Raw genomic sequence first — 23,630 nt, forward strand, 5'->3', positions numbered from 1 at the left:
CATTCCTAAGTATGATTGGCCACCGACTTTATATGGTTCACTTTTCTAGTTTTACAGTTCAGGCGAGTAGGCCCTGAATTCTGTCATCGAGCCTTTTCCTGCTTCTGCCTCTGAAATGCTCCAGCTTGGACCTGCATCCGTGTCCATGAACTTTGTCTTACTCCCTGCGCGGCTAGCGGTGCCTGACGCGGCCTGTTGCCTGCCAAAAACTGTATTCAGCCTTCAAAGTTATCTGCTCCGCTCCTCATCCAATACATTCCTGTCTAGTAGTTTAGGTAAACATCCTTCTAGCTACCGAGCAAAGGGCCCGGCCTCGCTGTCTTTATACAAGTAATTCGTAGGCCCATGGAAGATTCTTGCCCCCTCGCATCTCATGTAGACACATAGACGCTTGTACACGCACTAACAGTCAGTATAGAATAGGATCTGTCCGAGAAGACCTTTCCTTCCAGATAATATGGTTCCTTAAACACAAGATATTAGATATGATTTAGGACTAGGTTGTCCTGACACCCCAGACTTCTGTCTCCATATGTAGAGCTAAATGTCAATTCCCCTTCACCCTCTAGTTGCACGTCAATCACACGTCATGCGGCTGCGCGCGCATCTCTGCCAAATATTTCTGCTGACACTGCAGGATTCTCTTATGGATCCACCCACTTGTGACATCATTTTAAATGACGTTTCTAGTATACGCCTGTATTACGCCTATTTTTCATTACGTATGTGTATTCTTATCTGTATTATCAGCTGTTACGCCTCCTGCATCTGTCCTAAATGCAATGCTTTTCATATAAATATTGTTACTTGTCAATAATGTATTGCTGATCCCTTCCTGAACCTTCGTGGTGATGGAATATGATTGCCTGGTTCGAACTATAATTCCTTTGTAAGGAATAAAGCCCTTTTTCAGAACCTCTAATACCACGGATTCTGCCTCTTATTTTGACTGAGTTATTCTTACTAGACTTTACCGCATAAAAAATAGTACAGGTAATTTAAATATTTACCACACCAAGACGGACAGCTACTTCCATTTGACACTCTTGTGAATGAATACAATCTGCTGAAGGGTCAATTTTTGCATCATGACGCGCTCAATCTGGGGTGACATAACGGAAGAATCAAAAACACATCTAACGCTACAGTACCTGCACATAATGGGCACAGGCCGACATCTCACTAGATAGTTGGCAGAGTCACTACGTACACATGCGGCAGCCCCACTAGTAAAACTCAAAGAACATTGGGACACAGACCTGCAGAGACAAAGCACAGACCGGGAGTGGGCAAAAATACTAGAAAGTCATACTTACATACCAAGGAACCCCAGATTTCGGCTTATACAATACTACATAACGCAAAGAGCATGTATGACACCAGCCAAAACCAATAGAATTTTTAAACATGAAGGTGCCCAGTGCCCTCGATGTGACTGGGTGGGAGGAGACCTCATACACATTATGTGGGCATGTACCAAGCTTGCTACATACTGGAAAACTATCACAACGCATTTAGCACTCTGCACTGACCGCACAATGAAGTGGAACTGGGAGGTGTGCCTATTGGGGCTATACCAGAGGACTAAGAAACACAAGGTGACAACCCGCTCCACAGACCTGGGACTCATAGTAGCAAAGCGCCTCATTACTATGCGCTGGAAGTCCCCTGACCCCCTGTCAGTGAAGGGATATTTTCACTCCATGGTATGCTGGGTGCAAGCAGAAAGCGTGGAGCTCCGGCGAGAAGATGCCACTGGCATACGTAAGACACCCATAGCTGCAGCATGGGATACAATACTCACAGACCATCGAGGGGCCTGGCAGGAGCACTTGGAGACACAGGGGAATTCCCAAGCGACAAACATGGCAGAAGAACAAACCAAGAGCACCTAATAGAAGCTAGAGATCCCCCCCAGGAGAAGCCATCTTCAAAGTAGAGCATGGTCATTATACACACAGCTTCCCTGATAAACATCCGAGATAACACATACTAAAATATACCAGGTCGAAGGGTGGCGGCACACAAAACCACGAAGTAAAGGGTGACATAGAATGTAACAAAATAAACAGAAAAGTATGAGATATAAATGGGAAATGTATTGGTGCAGAAACGGATGGTGATACATATGGCAAGCACTGCAGTAGCAAAGTCATCTGCTCTCAATATATTAAAACTGTGAGATGTGATTTCCCTACTCCCCACCCCCAACCTATTTTTCACCCCCAGGAGTTAGCATGTTATTATAAACAGCATTGAGTGCATTTCTAGTTGTATATTAGTAGGAAAGATGATATGCTGATTTAGCAAGTGCTGTACACACTACTTGTTAACAGATACAGAATTTGTGGTAAAGGTTACCATTTGTGGCAAGTTACAGCTGAAAGACATGCAAATATGCAATTTCAATTGCTTGCAAATGCTGTAATGCATGGAAATTAATAAAAATTAATAAAGAAATAAAAAAAAAAACAATCAAGTGTAAGCTAGCACAGATAGCACAGCCCACAGAGTCAGAGACGTTTTAAGGCATGGGCAAAGAGGTCACTGGCCCACAGCCCCCTCCTTTCCAGGGCCCCATCATTAAGCTTTCAAGACAGCTCCAGACAGTGGCATAACACAAAAACGATGGGGCCCTCTGGACAATATGAAAAGGGGCTACCAGGTCTACAATATCTCATAAATATTCAAAGGCTTTGCACTGAACTGAGGCCCCCTGAATGACTGCCGTCCCCTTAAAGTTTTGGGGCCAGCAAAGAGGGTTGTGAATGATCAGATCATAGTTGAAGAGTGCGTGAATGAGCTGAAAATGGAAAATACATTCTGAGTTTATCCGAGCAGGAGGCCCCAAATTATGTTTGACCCGGGGCCCCCAAAATTCTTAAGTGCCCCTGCATAGACTCGGTTGAAGTCCATGTCAGTCCAGATGTCCATTGGGCTATGATTCACCCTAACTGGAATGAACAGAGCATAGTCTGCTATTCATAGTTTTGTACACAAGAATTGGGAGAAAGTGCCCTTGTGACGCATCATATTAAGAATATGTTTGAAACTTGGTTACTGGTCCACTGGGGTGTGAGCCTGGGTCAAGCAGCAAGCACAATCCTAGTCAGAGTAAGGCACAAGCAAACCCCAAATTAACCTGTGCTCACTCCATGGTAGCTTGGCACAGAGCAGTCAGCTTAACTTAGAGGCAATGTGTAAAGTATTTGAGCAACACTTTAAACAGTAAAACAGTGAAAACACCACACAGAAAGTTCCCTCACTAAGGGGTCTATTAGGATGGCGGGCGGTGGCACCACCACGGTGCTGGCTGTTCGGAAAAATGCGTTTCTCCGCCCGCGAGCAGCGGTACTCACGGCCGCCATATTAGTATGGCCAAACATAGCCCATTTCCCGTCCACCGCGGTGCGACGCGCACCACCATCAGAGGGCGCCTGCCAAGGCGGCGGTGGGAGCCAATGGAGACTCACCGCCGTGCGGAATGACGTCCGCCCCGCTCCACAAATTAGGATGCCCCAAACAAGCAGACGCACCGCAGCGGAGAAACCACCCAACCAGAGATGGCGGAAGCTTGACAGCGGAGTGCGAAACCAGAGTCCCGCTCCCTTCCAGACGGTCCCGATCGCCATGGATCCAGCTCTACACATTTTTCTGGTGCTGTACCTTCTACATCACCAGCAACTCATGGACCGTCGCGGACGCCGCCGCAGGTACGCAATAACACAAACACAACAACACATGGGCTGCCACAGGGTCCAAATCCACATCAGACACCCTGGTGGGGATAGGAACATATCCACAAGGGCACCCACACATGACCCACCTGCCACCAAGTCACCCCTCCGCATCCTGGACACACATTTTCCGCGATCATGCAGCAATGACCCGGTCACCGCAGCGGTGAACACAAGGGAATACATGCGCACAATGCAGAAGGTAGGGCCAGCGCCAGGCATGGGCAGGGCACAAAGAGCACAGGGCCACACCTTCACCCACCATACACTAACACACACCCTGAAGGCACATGCCAGGTGCCCCTCATGTGCACCCCCATGCACAACAACAAGCCAGGTGAATCCACACCCTGCACCACACAACAAACAACCAGGGAGACAGCCACTGCAGGAGTGGCTGCACAGGAACACACAGCTCAGTAGCACAGGGCCAGGGAAACATACACACCACAACACTCAGGGCAAGAAAAATTAGTAAAAGCACCAAATGAACACACACACATACAAGAAACAAACATCCCACTGGACACACAGCCTGCCAAGTCACACAGAAATACCCCATACTGACACACAGACACATACACACACCACATGCCAACAGCAATGGAGCACAACAAATAGGAAAGCCAAAGTGGGGTGCACACAAATGGAAGGCCATGGAGACAAACAACAAGCATGTGTACATCACATCAAGACAAGGAACATAGAACAACACTCTCAGACCATCAAAGCACACATGGCTGGCAGAGTGAGTACAGTCAAACCACAGACAGCTCCGTGCAACAACACAGGGAGACAGCAAGGCAAACCATGTATAGGCACAAGGATGAAAGGAAGGCCCTGAAGTCAAACTGTGAACATCCACACATGTATACAACTACTACACAGAAGTACACCAGCAGCACATCACACAGGGCCCATTGACACACTCCATGACTGCCAGACACCAGTAGGAATCTACACACATACCCCCCTCACACCAGCAGCACACTACACCAGTGTCAAACACACAGAAGGCTGGCAATACTTGCCAGTCAATACACAGACAAACAATCCCACACCCTGGGGGTAGCCACAAACATTACACACACACACAGGGATGCCAGAACAAATGTCTGCACAAAAACAACAGACAAACACATAACACAACAGAAACACACACAGAACCACAACAAGAACAGACATGCCCTGTGCAGCTAAACTGTAGAAAGGCAATGGGAGCACAGACACAACAGGAGTGCACAACCTCATCACTCAAGAGCAATACACAGACAACATACCACAACACAGACAAGAAGTGTACCATCACAGAACAACTCAGCCACATCAAACAAACAACAGATGCACAGGCAAATAAATCACATAGCAGACACAGCAGGACATCAAGGGATGCACACCAGGCAATGGCAAGGCAACATACACACACAGCACTGCATGCACAACAAGCAGTTTGTGCACACCAAGCATACCTGCCACACACAGACATGAGTGACATAACATCAACCCACACAACACCAATCAGCACAGCACAAAGACAACAGCACACCCAGGAAGTGAAGCAATACCACAGCCAACACACATACATCCACCACAACACCAACAGATGCACAAGTCTGGGACAGAAAGGTGGAACCAACTTGACCAGAGGACTGGGCAGCACACACAGTTGAACTGCATGTGAGCAACCATGACTGCCAAACAGCACAAGAACATCACATACAACCCATTGGGGAAATGCCCTGAGTGACACATTGATCCTGGCCAAAGAACCGCACCACAAAACACAGTGTCACAAATGAAGTGATGGGGAGGCACACACACATGTAAACCAAGGGGACAGCTGACATCAAAGTGAAGTGTACTGCATGTCAGTAGGGGACATGGCAGGAGTGTACCATACACAAAGAGAGGGAGTGCAGACTCACAATGGCTAGGCATCTGAAGCACAGATAGGGGATGGTATGACAACACACACAACATGCCATACTGGAGGCAAAAAGGCACCATGTGACAGCAATGCATGAGACAACACAACCACAATGGCAGTGTGGAGCAGCAGGCCTGCACACTGAGTACAAACAGTATCAAGACACATTGATGAGCAACAAAACACTACATTGACTTGCCAGTCACACACTCTGCATACTCACAAGTGACAAAAACAACAAGTAGGAGTCAGCCAGAACTGCAAGGACACACCAACACACTGCACAGTGCACAACATACAACTCACACATGTGCATACAACCACATCCACAGGGCTGAACAATCAAAACAACAGGCATACAACTCCAGGGTGACACATGTGTAGTTGACAATGCAGGGGCATGCACACATCAAGACTCCTGACAAACTCACCCCCTTCACACTGCACAATACCTGGTCATCCAAGAGCACACATGGAAAGTAAGCCATGGGACTAGGATGACTGGCCATCACAAGATGATCACACACTTCCACCACTGGGCACATATAAAGGAAGAATATACATACATGATGACTCTGGCCAGCATGCCTGCAATACTGTGGATAGAATCCCACTCTGTGCTGGCAGTGCCCCCCAATCTGACATGTGTACAATATAGCCAACATGAACAAATAAAGAAAATGACCACTGCTTTCCATTTAAAACCGACATCAATGCCCCCACAAGTATCTGGGTCAGGAAGAACTGACATCCCTGTCACCCCTGTAAAAAAGTAAGTGAGTCAAGACATTGGCTATGTTGAAGTGGCACACAGACCATGTGGCACAGTAAACCATATACACACAGCAAAATAACTTTATTCAGTTTGGACACTGACAAAACAGACAACAGGAGCAACTGTCTTTATTCACATATTGCACAGATAGGCACCATGAGATGAGAAGAGCAAGGCACAAAATGCAGAGCATGTCCATGAAAAGCTGCACAGGCAAGGGGAAAACAGCAGTAAACAACAAGGCCAGTGGCCAGGGCAGAGTGCAGAGCATGTCCATGAGGAGCTGCACAGGCAAGGGCAAAATAGCAGTGAACAACAAGGCCAGTGGCCAGGGTAAAGGGCAAAGTATGTCCATGAGAAGCTGCACAGGCAAGGGGAAAACAGCAGTGAACAACAAGGCCAGTTGCCAGGGCAAAGGGCAGAGTATGTCCATGAGAAGCTGTACAGGCAAGGGCAAAACAGCAGTGAACAACAAGGCCAGTGGCCAGGGCAAAGGGCAGAGTATGTCCATGAGAAGCTGTACAGGCAAGGGCAAAACAGCAGTGAACAACAAGGCCAGTGGCCAGGGCAAAGTGCAGAGTATGTCCATGAGAAGCTGCACAGGCAAGGGCAAAACAGCAGTGAACAACAAGGCCAGTGGCCAGTCCAGGGTGCAGAGTATGTCCACCAGAAGCTGCACAGGCAAGGGCAAAACAGCAGTGAACAACAAGGACAGTGGCCAGGTCAAAGGGCAGAGTATGTCCATGAGAAGCTGCACAGGCAAGGGCAAAACAGCAGTGAACAACAAGGCCAGTTGCCAGTCCAGGGTGCAGAGTATGTCCATGAGAAGCTGCACAGGCAAGGGCAAAACAGCAGTGAACAACAAGGCCAGTGGCCAGGGCAGGGTGCAGAGTATGTCCATAAGAAGCTGCACAGGCAAGGGTCCAACACAGCAGTGAACAACAAGGCCAGTGGCCAGGGCAAAGGGCAGAGTATCCATGAGAAGCTGCACAGGCAAGGGGCACACAGCAGTGAACAACAAGGCCAGTGGCCAGGGCAAAGGGCAGAGTATGTCCATGAGAAGCTGTACAGGCAAGGGCAAAACAGCAGTGAACAACAAGGCCAGTGGCCAGGGCTTAGTGCAGAGCATGTCCACGAGAAGCTACACAGGCAAGGGCAAAACAGCAGTGACCAACAAGGCCAGTGGCCAGTCCAGGGTGCAGAGTATGTCCACCAGAAGCTGCACAGGCAAGGGCAAAACAGCAGTGAACAACAAGGACAGTGGCCAGGTCAAAGGGCAGAGTATGTCCATGAGAAGCTGCACAGGCAAGGGCAAAACAGCAGTGAACAACAAGGCCAGTTGCCAGTCCAGGGTGCAGAGTATGTCCATGAGAAGCTGCACAGGCAAGGGCAAAACAGCAGTGAACAACAAGGCCAGTGGCCAGGGCAAAGGGCAGAGTATGTCCATGAGAAGCTGCACAGGCAAGGGCAAAACAGCAGTGAACACCAAGGCCAGTGGCCAGGGCAAAGGGCAGAGTATGTCCATGAGAAGCTGCACAGGCAAGGGGCACACAGCAGTGAATGACAAGGCCAGTGGGCAGGGCAAAGTGCAGAGTATGTCCATGAGAAGCTGCACAGGGAATACTTGAACAGAGCAAAGAGCAACAAGGCCAGTGGCAAAAACGAAGTGCAGGGTATGTCCAGGAGAGGCTGAACAGGGAATGTGTGCGACTGTACCTTTCCATGGTCAGCAACACAGTCAGGGGGCAACAATGTGCAGTACAGGCCCACCTGTGTGAGACAGGTGTGTGAGGGTGACTACCACTCAGACTTGGCTGTCAGGTTGACTGGGAGCTGTCTGTGTCTCGGGGACTGTCGGGGCACTTGACCGGGGAGAGAGCGGACCAGCTGAGGTAGAGCTATCAGTGGCTTGGCAAACCGGAGGGCTGCTTGGACCAGGTGGTGTAGTGGCACGTGGAGGCGAAGTCATGCAGACGGGGGACACGGTGTGGCTGGGAGATTGTGGAAGGGTGCCTTTCAACTTCTTGGGGATCCTAAATGACTTCCCTGCATTGTTATCAATTGGAAGTGGTGTGGACACAACAGGAACACCAACCACCAAAGCTGCATCAGGTGCAGATGCTGGCACCCCCTCTGGTGATGTGCTGGATCCAGCAGAACGCGTTGCCTGGCTTCGCCTTTGCCCCCCCTAACCCTGTTTACTAGGTGTTAGCCCTACAGTGCCCTACTTCCCCTGCTTCACTGGGCTTCGAATGGGAGTCGAGGTGGTGGGTGAATCTGCCTTGGAGCCCTTCCTAGGTGTACCCTTGGCATGCACCACCTTCTCGGTGGGCACAGAAACTGTATGCTTCTCTTTGCGAGATGCTTTAGGGACAGGAGAGTCCTTGGATGGGGATGCCTCTGAGGCCTGTGTGCCTGAGGTCTGCTTCTTTGCATTTTGTTCCCTGGTGTCGCCTCCCGGGCTTTTCTCTCTGCCCTCTGGGGTGGCTTTGGTCTTGTGTGGGGATGGTGTCTGCGCTCGGGACCGCTTGGGTTGCTGCTGCTGTGTGCTTCGCGTGCTGTATCATGACTTTGATGTATGTGGACCGTGGTCACCATCGTCATACGTGGCCAATGCCAGGGGGGTGGACAAAGGGACCAGAGCTGGACTGTGAGTATGTGCCTGTTGAAGGGCAGACGTCACTGTGGAGGACAAAGCCTGGACAGTCCGGTGCAGCCCACCCACGTCCGAATGTATGCCCTCCATGAAAGCATCCACCTGTGCCAAATTTTTGTCGTGGTCAATGAAGGCATTGAGGAGAGCTGTCTGGCCTACACACAGCTGGTGCAAAAGGTCCACAGACTCAGCACTGATGGCAGCAGGGGGGACAGGGTCAGGGGCAGCGGTGCCAGGGGTGAAGGACACTCTTCCCCTCTGACTGAGGCGGACACGGGCAGCACCAGAGGAAGTGGCTGGGAGAGTGGGAACTGGCCGCTGTGTGGTGGAAGATGATGCACAGCCATGTTGCTGAATGAATCAAATTCATATTTTTATCTAAAGTTTATCCATATTTTACTCTGTTGCTTTTTCACTCAATTTTTTCGGTTACTTTCAATTCTTTTTACTCATTCAACTGCAATGCGAAGATGGTCACAAAGGCACAGGCAAAGAAATGGTTCCCACATGTCACGACTTTATTGAAACTTGCCCAATGCATTTCGGGAATTTCCCTTCTTCAGGGGCACCTACAATGCAAAAACAGCTTAAACTTGTCACCATCCATCTACTAAATTCCAGAAATGCATTGGGCAAGTTTCAATAAAGTCGTGACATGTGGGAACCATTTCTTTGCCTGTGCCTTCGTGACCATCTTCGCATTGCAGTTGAATGAGTAATAAGTATTGAAAGTAATAGAAAAAATGGAGTGAAAAAGCAACAGAGTAAAATATGGATAAACTTTAGATAAAAATATGAATTTGATTCATTCAGCAACATGGCTGTGCAGCTAGAGCACGAGGTTCCACCGCATTCATTTCAAATTGGTGCGCAATTGGGCGGAGCTCGTATCTAGCATGCACGCCGCTCCAGTTCTGAAGTAGTCAACCGTATGTAAACTTGAAAGGAGTACGAAGGTGTGCATCTTACCACTTTTGAAGCCAATTGTTATTGTTTCCGTTCAACCAGACACACATCTAGCTCTGAGCACACCTAGGGACATGATGGGGGCACACTACTTGTTGCCACTGACAGATCTGGATAGAAGAGGAGTGGACAACACAGACACAGACTACAACATGACATTCCACAATGGCCATGAGCCCATGCCACCCACCATGTTGTACTTTGGGGCCCAAAGACTGGTGCACATTGTTGTCAGATGTCTAGGCCTCCCAAATCTGAGTGCATACAATGGACGCATTGATGACCGCACACTCAGATCGGGCACACTGCCGTTCCCTCCCATGGGATTCCCCAGACTACCCCAATGCAGAAGATACCTGAAGACCACGACTCAGAATGCAATGGGAATGCACAGCATTCCAATTACCTTTGTAAGTACAGATAGGGCAAATACGTAACACCAGCACCCAGCCCAGCAGCCACTTACATGCCACTGCATCACACTACCAACATCACATAGGCCAGTGCTGGCACAGGCTCTGTACACATGCAGCCAGTCACAGCCAAAGTCACCCTCCCCGAATGCTCACCCCTGGCTTGCTGCTGACGATCCTTCAAACATGCATCCAGCTCAGGCTGTGTCACCACTAAGATGCGGCCCATTAGTGGTGTCATGCTGCGCCGTGCCAAACACCCAGTGCGAGGAAGCAGCCCCAAGGTCATCTCCGCCACGTTCTTTGCCAGCCGGCTGATGTCTTCCCACCTCTTGTGGCAGTGGGTGCGCCGTCGGTTTGAGACCCCCAGAGCTCGCACCTTGGCCGCAATGTCCCTCCACACGGCCTTACGCTGGTGTAACTTGAGCTGCAGGCATGAGAGACAAGAGGGGGAAATGATCAGTGACACAGTGTTATGTACCTACATCTCTCAGTACAGCAGCAAGATACAAACTCATCACAAATCCAAAGATGTGTCTAACAGAGACAAGAATACATCTCACATGGTACATCTGCATGGGAAAAGCTGATGCAAATGCATGCAGGTGTGAGGGGGGACACAGTCCCTACACATCTCACATACATGCAGGATGCCAGCACTGAAACCCCTATGTAGCCTGCCCACATATCCAGTCCATTTTTAGGTTGAGCAACACAGATATCACATATCAACCTGTGTTTGGGGGTAGACTCACTGTGTCCAAGACTGCGCAGCCCTCAATGTCCCTGCCCTGTGAATAGATAACTGTGTCATGGATGTCACATTGAGGGACATGATCTCACAAATCAAAAATCCGCATCACAAGGCCGGTCGTGTGCAATCTACAGTGCTGAGATGGCTCATAGCTGGAGTGCAATGAGAAAAGACTGATGTAATACTCTGTAAGTGAAGTGATGTGTCCTTGTCTTTGTGGGCGGGGACTGTGCAGGCCAGCTGGGCTCACACTGAGATGGACAACAGGGGCACACACAGTCATTCAGCCAAGCAATCACTGTCCTGACTCCTGCATGAACACATTTCTGCATCACTGTATGGCTGACAACACAACACAGGTCACTCATACATACATGTGCAGGCAGAGAAAACTGTGGCATTGGGTACACACATCTTCCCCCTGGAGACATCATGTTATTCAGTGCATGACACAACCCCACACTCTCAGGCACATACTGCATCAGTCCAACTACATGTTTGCCCCCCAGCCCTCCCCCCATTGTTGAGGACTTACCACGCCATTTGGGGCACCATATAGCCTTGGGTACTGTGTGAGCACCTTGTCCACCAGGACCTCCAGCTCCTTGCTCGAGAAGGGACTGGCACGGATCTTCTCTGTCCTTGCCATCACTGTGGACATGAGAAAACAGTGGCAGAATTGGGTGGTGAGGGGTCTCTGGCAGCAGTCCCTGGAGGCAGCAGCAGGTAGGGGGTCACTGGCAGCAGCCCCTGGAGGCAGCAGCAGGTGGGGGGTCTCTGGCAGCAGTCCGTGGAGGCAGCAGCAGGTGAGGGGTCTCTGGCAGCAGTCCCTGGGGTCTCTGGCAGCAGTCCCTGGAGGCACCAACAGGTGAGGGGTCTCTGGCAGCAGTCCCTAGGGGCAGCAACAGGTGAGGGATCTCTAGCAGCAGGCTCTGGGAGCAGTGGAAATAGGAGGCTCCCTCCCACACATATATAGCCCCCTGGGGTCGTTTCAAGGTGCCAAGCTGCAACAATTGGTGGTCCAGGTCTGCCTCTTTCAAATGCATCCAATGACCGCCTCCGCAGTGGCGGAGCACGCCTACCACGATTTTCAAGGTTGCATCATGCCACCGCAATGAAGGTTCCCATTGGTTGTAAGGCCATGCTCCATGGTGATGACACACCGCTGGGGTCCGGTGTGCCCTACCGCGATGGTGCATCTTTCAAATGCATCCGATGACTGCCCCCGCGGTGGCGGTGCACGCCTACCACGATTTTCAAGATTGCATCATGCCACCGCAATCAAGGCTACCATTGGCTGTAAGGGCATGCTCCATGGCGGTGACACACCGCAGGGGCCAGGTGTGTACTACCGCGATTTGGGTGGCAGAGCATGCCAACCGCCATTTGGATATGTCTCCATGCCTATCACTACCGCACTTGTGTTAATGGGGGGTGCTAGTGACACACCGCTGGGGCCAGGCGGTAGCTACCGCGATATGGGTGCCATATATTGACATGAGGCACCGCGATTTGGATGGCAGAGCATGCCAACTGCCATTTGAGCATGTCTCCATGCCTATCACTACTGCACTTATGTGAATGGGGGATGCTGGTGACACACCGCTGGGGCCAGGCGGTAGCTACCGCGATTTGGGCGGCAGAGCATGCCAACCGCCATTTGGGCATGTCTCCATGCCTATCACTACCGCACTTGTGTGAATGGAGGGTGCTGGTGACACACCGCTGGGGCCAGGCGGTAGCTACCGCGATATGGGTGCCATACATTGACATGAAGCACCGTGATTTGGGTGGCAGAGCATGCCAACCGCCATTTGGGCATTTTTCCATGCCTATCACTATTGCACTTGTGTAAATGGGGGTGCTGGTGACACACCGCTGGGGCCAGGTGATAGATACCGCGATTTGGGTGCCATACAATGGCAATGGCCATCTGGCAAACCTCAACAGTGCACAGTGCCCACATGGTCAATGGCACATCATTGTGCACACGATGCCAATGTTCCATTTACTCCACTGGTGACTACACATGCCATGTTTGTGTATGTGATTTTGTTGATTGGCCTGTATTCCCTCACATGTCACTTATGATATTGATGGTCGTGTACGCAGGACAGTGTTGTTCTGGACTCTACAATGTGTACACATGTCAATGTGTTGAGGTGCAGTGACAATCACAGCAATGTTCGTCTCAATGAATGATGATATTTTTTGCATGTCCTCTTGTGTCTGACCATGCACACAATCGTCATTTCTGCTCCGACTGTGGTCATTGTGTTGTGGATGTGTGCCAGGTTCAAATGACACATGAAGGTGTGTCAGGTACAGCAGCTAGGTATGAGACAGTGCGGTTGATTTGTTACACATATGTTGGATGCTATACTCCCAGGCGTGCCCATGATAAATGTGGCCATATCCCTATGTGCATGCACATTGACCGAGGTGGTTTTTGAGGTACTTGTTTTGTGTAAGTTGACAGGTGTGCCATTTGTGTAGCTGAAGGTGTCCCTACATGTAAGCAGGTCTGTAACTCTATTTTGATGACAGTCATTGTTGGCGTTGTGTCATCCAGAACGTGGGATGCTGTGCCCATCTCATGATGTATTGCATTGACATGTGTCCACTTTCATCTGAACTAGGTGGAGACCAAATCTGCTTCGTCACTTGACAGTGCTGGAGGACATGGAGGATGTTGCGATCATCCGGAAATGCCGTCTGGATAGAGCCACCCTAAAAACCCTTTGTGATATGTTGGAGCCCCACCTGCAGCCTCGCAGGACATATCCAACAGCTTTCACCCCAACTTATAAGGTGATGGCGGTCCTGCATTTCTTTGCCACAGGATCGTTCCAGCACTCGGTGGCCAGCGTAGGTGGGATGTCACAACCAATGTTCAGCATGGTGCTGCTTGATGTTCTGTCCGCCATGATGGTATACAAGGACAGATATATCCATTTCCCCAGGGGTCCTGAATTGGCAGCTGTGAAGGGAGATTTATTTCTCCTTGGACAAATCTCCCATGTTGTTGGTGCCATTGATTGCACCCATGTTGGGCTTGTGCCACCACAGGCACGTGAGCACATTTACAGGAATCGTAAACATTACCATTCCATAAATGTGCAAGTGGTGTGCCTGGCAGATATGATCTTCTCCCACGTGTGTGCAAAATTTCCAGGCTCAGCCCATGACTCCTACATCCTATGGAACAGCATTGTGCCCCAGCTGATGGCTAATCTGCTTCCCGAGCATGCATGGATTGTGGGTGAGTATGCCTAGTCAAATGGCGTGCTGGGTGAGTGACCTGCTGCCCTCTGCCTCAGCGACATTGCAATGTTTATTTGTGTTTGTCATACCTAGGTGATTCTGCATATCCCAACCGTCCCTGGTTGCTGAGCCCACTGCGGAATCCCAGGACCCCGGCTGAAGTCCGCTACAATGATGCCCATGGGAGGACCCGTTGTGTGGTGGAGCGTATTTTCGGTCCGCTTAAGTCATGTTTCTGCTGCCTGGACAAGACCGGACGTGCACTGGCGTACTAACCCGGGAAGGTGTGTCAGATTGTAGTGGCATGCTGCATGCTCCACAACCTAGCCATTCGCAAGGAGATTCTTCAGCTCCTGGATGATGATGAGGACCTAGGGCCCCCGCCTGCAAACCAAACCGTGTCCACTGATGAGGACAGTGGAGAGGAGTAAAGTGTTGACCTGCGTGACCAGCTCATCACCCGCTACTTCACTTGAAGGTGGGTGACAATGTACAACATACCCATTGTCTCATGATGTTGCTGTTGTCGTGAAGGGGTATGTGAGAATTGTAACAGCAGTCAGTTGTAGACTCAGTGGTGGTTGGCAATGTTTCTGGGACAGGTCATTTAGGAACATCTACAGGATGTGTATGTTGACACTTGTTGCCCATTGTGACGTGTGCATGTTGTATTATCTTGATGGTAGGTGTTGTTTGATGTCTGTGATGCCACACCCAGACCAGTGAATGTTGTTATGTTGTGTTTTCCTAGGTGCCTTCAACTTCTCCTTGCCTACATACAGTCCATACTCCTGGAACATTGTGATCATGTTGAAGACTGTACATCCTGCAATAAAGACGGAGCAGACAACAACATGTGTGTAAGGATTTTTTATTTACAATGGTGACATGTGAGGGGGTGTACATTTACATTGAGGTGGTGGTGGAGCAGTGAGTTGACAGTTATGGTAAATGAGATAATCGAGTAGTCACCACATTGATGTGGTGACCCATTCCAACAGACAGATGCCATTCACAAGGCAGTGTGGGGAAGGACAGTCCAAAAAGTCAATGCAGTGGGTTGCCATCAGGGCTGGCTCCGTGACTGGCGTTTGGCAGGTGCTTTGCCTCCAGATAATCCCAGGGTTTTATTAGGACGGCCCCTTCTTGGCTTGGCAGGGGGGGCCCTGCTGCAGGGCCAGTGGGGTCTGAGGACTCACCCTTCCCTGTGGGCACAGGGGAAGATGGTGAACTGTCATCCTGCGGCCCACCAGAGGGAGGTGGAGGTGTTGGTTGTGGTGCAGGCCTGTCCCTCAGTACCGCCACCCACTGGCCCAAGAGGTCCACAATTTGTCCCATGCGGGTGTCGATGGACATCATCAGCAGGATGAATTTGCGTAACAGTTCGTCTGACCGGCCCGTTTGTCCCTGGGCCTGTTCATATTCCCCCTAGGACTCTGGTGATGTGGTCCAGGGATTGGGTCCCAGCCTCTTGGTGTCTGTTGGTGACCCGGCCCCTCCCACCTACCCTGCTGCCACGGGCCTGTTGCCTCACCACTGTGGGCACCCGCATCCTCTCCCTGCCCTCCTCAGTCGGTGGTGTGGGGTGGTCATCCTCTGGGACAGGGAGGGTGTTGCAGGCAGCACTGGTGGTGGTGGTGGACGCACAGGCCGTAACAGCAGGGTTCTGCAGTGACGTTGTTATTGCAGCAGATGTGGTGGGGGGGACGAAGGGGTCCTAGGACCTGCTGCTCCCTGGCACACCAGATGGGCCGGCTTCGAGCTCATCAACCAGAGAATCCCGAGAGTCAACATCCGAGAGTCCATGTACCGGGAGGGAGACTGGCTCTGCAGGTTGCTGGTGTTGTCCTCTGCAGTGAGTTCTTGGTCACCTGTGGGTCAGATGGGAAATGGTCAATGTAGTGCACCCCGCAAGCTTTGTGTTAGCTATGTGTCATTCACTGTTTGTACACTACACAGTTGACTGATCATCACATTCTTTTCTATGTGCACTACTGTGCCTCCGGACATGATGCAGTGGTACATGCATTACTTGTTCATGGTGTGAGGTGTCAATACATACCATGCGCCACGTGCATAATTTATGATTACAGGGACCTGTTGACATCTAGGGACTGGCACAACAAGTTATTTCATTGTGGACTCTTTGTTGATTTGTCTGACCTGGCAGACGTCACATCTGGCCATGGGCTGGCCATTGTCATCTCCTGCATACCTTTGTCCTGTCATGTGCAAATCTTGATTTGTACCACCAAACTTGCTTTCTTATTTTTCAAATGGTCCTTGTTGCTCCAGCCCCATGGCACTGCACATGTCAATAGGTGCTGTGACTGATTGTGCCCAGACTTTCTTCTACATGTGCATTGGTGCGTCACACTTTGGTAGCTGTGCCAGTTTCCTTTGCTTGCCTGTGTGCACACTGTGCGTGGCAATGGGGTCGGTGTGCATATTTGTGTAATGAGAGGGCTGGTGTTGTCATATGGCACCATTTCTTTTGTGACGAATGGGTGGGTGCACGTACTGGCTACTTACCAGTTATGTGCTCACATTTGGCTTTGTTATGTGACATATCCGTGTGTGCTTGGTGGATGCTTACATCCTGCTCAGTGGTGTCACAAGACAGAATAATAATAATATGTCTACCTACCTTTTAGTTTGTTTGAGGTGGGCCATTAGATACCACATGCATCTGGGTGGTATGGAGAGCTCCATCTTGCTGTACTGGGGGACAAGGGTGCATGGTGGGAGTAGGGGCCTCTCACCCACAGACACCATCCCAGGGAAGATGGTTACCTACCTGTTAGGTGGAGGTGAACAATGCAATGGATGCCACATGCTTCTGGGTGGGAGTGAGTGTTCCATCCTGCTGAGGTGTGGGCCAGGGGGCATGGTGGGAGTAGTGGTGCAGGCCTCCCACCCCCAAACACCCTCCCAGGGAAGATGGCTACCTACCTGTAAGTTTGATGTGGGTTGTGTAATGGCTGACACATTCTTCTGGGTGGGGTGGGGGAGGGATCCATCTTGCTAGGCTGTGGGACAAGGGGTATGGTGGGAGTAGTGGTGTAGGCCTCCTACCCACAAACAACCTCCCAGGGAAGATGGCTACCTACCTGTGAGTTTGATGTGCGTTGTGTAATAGCTGACACATGCGTCTGGGTGGGGTGGGGAGGGCTCCATCTTGCTGATGCTGTGGGACAAGGGGGCCTGGTGGGAGTTGTAGTGCTGGCTGCCTGTACACATGCCCCCACGGTAATGTTGCTAGCTATGTTTGGGGTGAATGAGAGTGAGTGAATGTTGGATCTGTGAGACATGTTTTTGTGAGTGTGTAGTGGAGATTAATGGAATTTGTCCTAGGTGGTGTAGCTTTGTAGTTGTGCAAGACAGTACATGGCAGTGTGGTGGTAGTCATTTGTTTGTACTTACCAGCCTCCACTCCCCCGGCTACTCCTGTGAGACTCTCTGGATGCAGTATGGCAAGCAACTTCTCCTCCCATGGTGTGAATGGTTTTGGTGGAATGGGAGGGCCACCGCCAGTCCTCCCAGCCAGCTCACGGTTCTTGCTTCTCCTCTCTTTGACAACACTCTTCAGATCATGCCACCGCTTCATGATCTCCTTTTTGGATCGCGGTTTGGTCCCTACTGCATTGACCATTTCGAGTATCCTTGCCCACATTTGTGTCCTTGTGGCTAATGGTGTCTGTTGGACCAGGCTACCAAACAGTTGTGGTTCCACTCCGACTATCTCATTTACCATGACTGTCAACTCACTCTCTGTGAATTTGGGCATTTTATGTGTTGACATGGTGTGTGGTGTGCAAGTTGGTTGTGGGTGCAGGGGTGTGAGTGATGGGTGTGGTTGTGATGTGTATGGTGTGTGATGTGCAGGGGGTTAGTGGTGCAGGTGTGGTGGTGATGGTGGTGGTGGTGGTAATGTGTGTGCTGTATTATTTTTGCCTCTCCTCTCTGATGTGGTGAATGCCCTTCTCTTCTGCAGTGTTGCAAAGGATTGTGGTCAGGGAAGGGGCTGGTTTTATACTCAGCTATGTGGGTGTGTCCATATGGGGGAGTTCTGTCAGGTGTGTTGTGTGGGTTGACCTGGGATTTGTATTTTTCTTTTTGTTATGTGGTTGTGTCATTGGGGTGTGTTTTGTGTTTTTGGGGGGCATGGCTAGTTTGCTGTGTGCACTTTTTTGCCTTATTGTGGGTTTTTTCATTTGTCCGCCATAATTTTTCTCTGATCGTCCGCAGGGGTGGCTATGCTGCAGCTCTTCCGCTGGCTCTCCCATTCATCCCTGTGTGCGACCGCGGCGATCGGAAAGAGCGGAACGTACCGCGGGACCATCAGGGATATCCTAATTTCCCGTGCGGTGTCTCTGCTATACTTGCGGCGGGTTGGTGTTTTTCTGCTGCAGTTCTGACCGCCGCGGATGGATTTTGGCCATCTCCGCCCACTACAGGTGGTTTTTCTTGGCCCCGTTCCGCCGCGGTCGGTGTTTTTTGGTGGTTGATCCTAATTTGGCCGCCGGTTTTTCCACGGTGCGGGCGGTGGTTTTCTGCTTCCATGGCGGTCGGGGTGGATTTTCGACCGCCATCCTAATAAGCCCCTAAGTTAGAAAAATAGAGCTTAATTTAATAAATAAAACAAGACCCTGGGCTCCTGCCAATCAGGTGCCCAGGGCCTGTGTTCCTTCCCTAAAAACTGCCTAACAGCCAAAACCCAAATTGGCAAAACCTGGCCACATGTCAGCCCCTGGTAAATGGTCCCCTAGGTACCCAAGGCCTTGTGACCAGGGAAGGCCTCTAAGGGCTGCAGCACTCATTGTGCCACCCTTAGAGGCCCTGTACCCTAACACACACACACACTGCTCTTGCAGGCTGAGTGTCTGGGTACAAGACAAAACAGAGAGTCGACATGGCACACATTCCTGTGTGCCATGCCCACCACCTACACTGCCCTGGCATACATCAACCACCCCTCTAGATGGGTGCCCTATGCCAGTGGTGTGGGTACAGAGGCAGGAGCCCTGTGCCCCTACAGTAACCAGGTCCATTCCTGGTTCCTGTAAGTGCAGTGCTGCCATCTAAGAGTACATGGTGCTGGGAGCTTGTCAAACACGAACTCCACAGCACCATAAAGGCAGCACTGAAGACTGAGAAGTTTGGTACCAAACTGCTCAGCACATTAAAACCACACTGATGCCAGTGTGGGATTTAATGTACCAAGCACCACAGAGGGCATCTTAGAGAGGCCCCCTGAAACCTAAACCTACAATCCACGTCTGTTCTGAGGCTGCCACACAGCAGACATGTTGCTGGACCCCTGGGTAGGAGAGCCCCTGCTCTCCTGGGTCTGCAACAATGCACATCCTGGGCGAGGTGCTAAATCTCCTCCCCCAGAACGGGCAGGGGGAAGCTTCAAAGGCATGCCGCCTCTGTGAGCTTTCCCAGGCCACTGCAACCCTTCACTCTGGCGGGAAGCTTGGTCGGAAACACCAAATAAGGACAGGGGATGTGCCAGCCTGCCAACCCCACCCCTCAGGTGGGGGAGGCGAGGTGAATCTCCGGGCTCTCGCCATCTTGAAGATGGGAATCACTGCCCAATCAGGACTAGGCTACTGCCCCCCTCCCACAGGAGAGAGGCAGGATAGGGGGTGTACCCAGCCCGGGACAGGGACCCATTGGTCCCTGCCCTTCACCTACCTGTAACGCCCCTAAATCTAGTATTTAGGGGTACCCTGAACCTTCCTTCCCCAGATTCCAGATTCCAGATTCCAAAATCCAAAGAAGAGCTAGAAGAAAGAAGACCTGCCCTGCAGCTGCTAAGAAGAGGAAGACACAAACTGCTTTGGCCCCAGCCCTACCGGCCTGTCGACCCTCGAACCTGCTCCTGCTCCAACCCGGCATCTCTCGTGACCAGCAACCTCACAAACCCCGGAGGACCTGGCTACCTTTTGACTCTAAGCCCCTGGGACTCCCATGAGTAGAGGCTCTACTCAAAATCTACTTCTAATCCCTGGCAGCAGCCCGAAACCGCGAACACAGCACGCTCTGCACCAGCCAAGCCTGGCCTGTGCCGGAGTGAACAAAGACCACGAGGACGACCCCACGGCGAGTGTGACCCCGAGTCCGGCACCCAAGGACCTCCCTCGACACTCCTGAAGAAGCCTGCAGCTTCAGAACAAGGTGCCCCCCAACCGCGATCAACAGAGGGTAAGATTTCCCAACACCAAAAGGCACCCCTGCACCCGGCGCCCCGCAGCCCTCTGTGCCCAATCCCCGGGGTACCTACCTATCCTCCAACTACCCAACTTACCTCTCGAAGTGGTGGTGGCACCTGAAGAATCCTCGTCCCCGAGCTTGCAGTCTTTTTCTAAACCGGAGATTTCTCATTGAAATCAATTGAGCGCCTGAAGGCTCAAAAGAACCCTGCACCCAGCCGCCCGAGTGGCCCTGGCAGTGCAACCTCTACACCTATCTACTTCCCCACTTGCCCTGAGTAAGTGACTAGGAGCCCAGCTCCCACAGCCGCGTTGCCTGCCAGTCAGTAGCCACCAACCAATGCCCCCCTATCCCTCATAGGATAAAATTGGGCCTAACTCTCTCTGCACCCGGCCGCCCTAGTGCCGCTGGGGGACCCCTGAGTCTATGCCCAGAACCTCAACTCTGCCAGTCGAGTACTTACCTTTAAACCAATAACTCAATTTTCTTCATAGGGTAACATTGACTGGCTTTTTCCTGAAATTTCTTCTAAGTGTGGACTTTTCAAATCTTAAAATATTCACCAAAAATCAGCCGAGTAACGAAAACGAAAATACTCACCTGCCCTTAGGTGAGCTCCCAGTGCTGGATCTTGGTACCCAGCACTGACTCTGAAAAATACTTACAACTGTACTTACCAGTAACCCAATTTTCTCCCATAGGTATAACTTCTGAAAACATAATTGCTTACCTGGTTTGGATAAAGGTCCCAGTACTGAGTCTAGGTACCCAGTACTGGATTACAAAAGTAACAAGAACATACTATACCTGCAACTTGAATTTTCTTCCATCGGGAATCATTGACTGTTTTCTATGAAAAATTTTCAAAGTGTCAACTTTTAAAATAGCAAAATATTGTCTAAAAATCATCACAGTAATTAAGTCGACTTTTATCACTTGTTTCTAAGTACTGTCCCAGGACTGAATCTAGGATCCAGTCCTGGAATTCCAAAAGTAATCCTAAAAGTAATCTGTGGCAAATAACTTGAAACTTCCATTGAACTCAATGCATTATTGTGTTTAAAATAGTGTTGCCTATTGCAACCACTTGTAACTGTTTACAAAAGTCAATTGCATATTGCACAAGTATTTATATAAAGCATCTCATTCTGAGAAAGTATATTTTAATTCCAATTGTTGGTTCTAAAATAAAACAAGCATATATTTTTTATATATAAACCATTGGCCTAGAGTTCAGTTATTGAGTGTGTGAGATCATTTGCTCACTGAGTGTGTACAGCAAATGCTTTACACTGTCCTCTGATACTGCCTTACTGCTCGACCAAGCTACCACGATAGAGAGTAAGGTTATATCTAACTTTAGCCTCTGCCAAACCTCTGGGGACTGTGGACTCTGTACACCCTGTACCTATTTGGGAACAGTAAATACAGAGCCACTTTCTCACAGACGGGAGTTCCTGTGAATGCTAGACATGTCCTTCGACACAGCCAGCGGCGGCTCCTTCACTATGGCGGAAGAACGTCGGCCCTCACCATCAGCCTCAAAAGTTAAAAAATAAAACGATGATAAAAGTGTTTCTTGTTGTTTTATTTTTCTTACAATAGCTGAGGCTTGGTGGTTGGGCCGTCATGGAGGGGGGAGTGGTCGGCAGGGCACACTTGTCAGTGCGCATGACGGTTTGGCCGGCCATCTCAGGCCAGCCAAACCGTCATGCGCACTGAAGCTTTTTCCAACCTGAGCTGCGTTGCTGGGTTGCCAGGGATTGCCGGTCTGATATATAAGGAACGGTCAACTCAATATGGCAATTGTAGTTAGAACTACTTTTAGGGAGGCCCACCAGATTCTTCCAGAAATATCTTTCACTGTTTGCAGTTTTGCATGCTTTGTATGTCCCCAGACTTATGCTCCATAAGTTGCTACTGCAGTGGACTTAACTGAGTATACCTTTTTTACATCATCTAAGGGTTCTGGACGTAACGTTTTGGTGAAGGAGAGTAAAGCGCCAATGCTTTTTTCTAACATTAAGCCCCTATTTTTCACTATGTTGGGCCATGATAGCGCACTATCGAATGCCATCCCTAAGTAAGAGAATGTGTGTGTCCGAGCCACTCTCCAGCCCGCTATATAAAATGATGGGGCCTTCTTTGTCTTCGACCCAGTCACTAAAATAAAAGATTTAGCATCAGTAGTGTGCACGTCTAATTTATGCATGAAAGTAACATAGGTATCTAAGAGCTCCTAAGGTGCCAGGCCTGTGTGCGCTATTAGAACCGCATCATCCTCGTAGAGCAAGATGGGAATGCATACTTTGTTCATCTTTGGGACATCAGGGGTTGAATCTAACAAAGGGGCCTCAACTCTTTTGGTGTACAAAGAGAAGAGTAACGGAGCAAGAACACACCTCTGGCGAACCCCCTGTAAACAGGGAACCAGCTGGTGCATTCTCCCTGTTTTCCATAGCTGACACAGGCCGCTGCCCTGGAGTATAATTGTGTGATAAAAAGGATAATGGCTTCGTCGACCCTCATGTCCTTCATAATTCTCCACAGAGGATGGTGGGCCACACAGTCAGAAGCTGCTGAGAAGTTCATAAAGGCCAGGTAAAACTTGCCTTGATTAGCTTGTGAATATTTGGCAATAAGCAAACTCAGGTTTAAACATTGGTCCTGGGTACCTTTCCCCTTCTAAAACCATACTGAATAGGCATCAGGACCTTGTTGCTAGCAGCCTATTCCTCCAATCTATTCAATAGGACCTGACCCATGAGTTTGGCCATACTATCCAGAAGTGAGATAGGCCTATAGTGTTCTGGCTCCGATTTCTCTCCCTTTTTAAATATCGGAATTATGATAGATTTTGACCATGACTCGTGTGGGCCAGCCTTTGCCACCACATTAAAGACATTAGTCAGAACTGGG

This window comes from Triturus cristatus, chromosome 1_1, assembly GCF_964204655.1.
Source record: "Triturus cristatus chromosome 1_1, aTriCri1.1, whole genome shotgun sequence".
Classification (NCBI taxonomy): Eukaryota; Metazoa; Chordata; class Amphibia; order Caudata; family Salamandridae; genus Triturus; species Triturus cristatus.